The following is a 2,752-nucleotide window of genomic DNA, read 5'->3' as shown; positions in this document are numbered from 1 at the left end:
GGTATGGAGCTAGGCATTGACCACAAAACTGTTTTGAACCATTTACACAAAGCTGGCTACAAAAAGAAGCTCGATGTATGGGTTCCTCATGAGTTGAGCGCGAAAAACATGATAGATCGAATTAACATCTGCGATGCGCTGCTGAAACGCAATTAAATCGAGCCATTTCTGAAACGTGTTATAACCGGTGATGAAAAATGGATCGCGTACGACAATCGGGAGCGTCAAAGATCGTGGACAAGGGATGGTGAGCCGTCACAAGCATTCGCAAAGCCAGGATTGACGCCGAAAAAGGTGATGCTGTGTGTGTGGTGGGACTGGAAGGGAATCGTCCACCATGAGTTACTTCCAATTGGTCAGACGATTGATTCTCAAATCTACTGTGGACAACTAGAAAGATCACGTCAGGCAATTGAAAGAAAACGGCCCGAATTGAATAATAGGAAAGGTGTTGTCTTCCATCATGACAACGCCCGACCACACACTTTTTGATGATCCGTCAAAAATTGCGAGAGCTTGGTTGGGAAGTTTTGATGCATCCACCGTATAGTCCAGACATAGCACCCTCTGACTATCACTTGTTCCGATCTCTGCAGAACTCTCTCAATGGAATTAAGCTGGTTTCAAAAGAAGCCTGTGGAAACCACTTGATTCAGTTTTTCAACCAGAAAACACGGAAGTTCTTCACCGATGGCATCATGGCTCTACCCGAAAAATGGCGAAACATTGTCGACAATAATGAAGTATATTTGGTTTAAATAAATTCATTTTCACGTTATAAGAAAACCAGTTGAATTTTACTAAAAAAACGCCACGAACTTTTTCTCAGACCCAATATATTGACCCAATATATGAGACATTCTCTGTCAAATCAAACACCTCCCCTGTCCGAAAATTGGGATCACCTAGAAAATTCTTTCGGGGCTCATTTTATAGCTATACGTATGTAGTCTTATTTGAGCTGTGATCTTTTGAAAAATCCACATGGCGGACCCCAATATGGTGGCCAAAGTCTGCGGGTAACGAGGTATGACAGATGAAATCGTTACAAGGAAACGGTCGGAACTGTCCTTCACCGATTTTTATGGGCTTTGGATATGTTATAGAACAACAAAAATTATTAGACACGTGTTTTTGTTTATGTGCGCATCTTAAGGTTTAGGGGGTGAAACAACCCCTCGAAAAAAACTAACATTTTCATTTTATGCGAATATCTTCTAAAGTACGAGGTATATGAAGAAATGTTTTCTACAAAAGTTTTATAGTACTTTATGCTGTTTGCAACAGTATATTCAGATTTTTCAAAAGTGTCAAAATTTTCAACTTCCCCTCCCCATACCTATTAATTTTGCAAAATTAAAAAATTTCATGAGAATAAAAATTAAAGAGCATTTGATGCCAAATTCATCCATATATTAGGTGTGTGAATTAATTCGGTCCATCTGGCGGTTAATTGCTGTACTATATAATTTTCTAATTTCTAATGTCTGCAAAAGGCTTTATTTTTTAGTTTTGATATCTGGCAATAATATTCAGTTCATAAACGTTTGGATTTGTAACAATAATATCGTGTTTATCGAAAACATCGTGTTTATTCGAAAATGTCGAAATTCGAGCCAAAAAGCATCATTTCCGGGAAGTTCTCATTTTCTGTTTTCTTTTGAAGAAAACAGCCGCTGAAGCTCATCGAATGCTCGTAGAAGCTTGTGGTGAAAGTACTTCCACTGATAAATCATGCAAAGAATGGTTTCGACGTTTCAAAAGTGATGATTTCAGTGTCGATGACAAACCTCGTCTAGGTCAGCTGAAGAAGTTCTAGGACGAGGAATTGCAGGCGCTAATCGATGAAGATCCGTGTCAATCGCAACATGAGCTCGTGTAATTGTTGAATGTTGATCGATCAACAATTTCTGTGCATTTGGCAGCCATGGGAAAGATTTACAAAAAAGGAATGGGTGTCATACGAACTAAAAGAAAGAGACATCGAGAGGCGAAAAGCCTGTCTGAAATTTTGCTTGCCAGGTAAAAAAGAAAAGGTTTTTTGCATCGTATTGTGACTGAAGACGGAAAGTGGATATATTTCGATAATCCTAAACGAAGAAAATCCATTAGCGACCCAGGAAAACCATCCACATCGATACCAAAGCGAAATATTCACGGCAAGAAAGTAATGCTCTTTATATGGTGGGACCAGAAGGGTGTACTGTATCATGAGTTATTAAAACAGAGCCAAACCATCACTGCTGAACTTTACCAACAACAATTGATCTGTTTAAACAACACATTGATGCGGCCGGAATATGCAAAGAGACGCGACAAAGTGATCTTCCAGCACGATAACGTTCGTCCACATGTTGGAAAGATTGTGAAGGCCACCTTGGAAGCTTGGACGTTTTACCTCACCCGCCATATTCACCAGACATTGCTCCATCCGATTATCACTTGTTCAGATCGATGGCACACGGGCTTTCGGACCAGCACTTCAACAATTATGAAGAAATAGAGAAATGGCTCAATGAATGGATTGCTTCGAAGGACGAGTCGTTTTTTCGTCACGAAATGCTACAACTGCCAGACAGATGGGAAAAAATAATAGCAAGCGATGGCAAATACTTTAATTAATGTACTTTTTCATTTTTTTTTCATACTAAAGTCTTTTTTGGAAGAAAAAGACGGATTGAATTAATTCACACACCTAATATAATAATACAATATGTAATGAAATGATTAGTTTTGAGAAAAACGGGATGAT

Source organism: Harpegnathos saltator, unplaced genomic scaffold (assembly GCF_003227715.2).
Source record: "Harpegnathos saltator strain DR-91 unplaced genomic scaffold, Hsal_v8.6 scaffold312, whole genome shotgun sequence".
Lineage (NCBI taxonomy): Eukaryota > Metazoa > Arthropoda > Insecta > Hymenoptera > Formicidae > Harpegnathos > Harpegnathos saltator.
Note: the sequence above shows the minus strand (reverse complement) of the source record.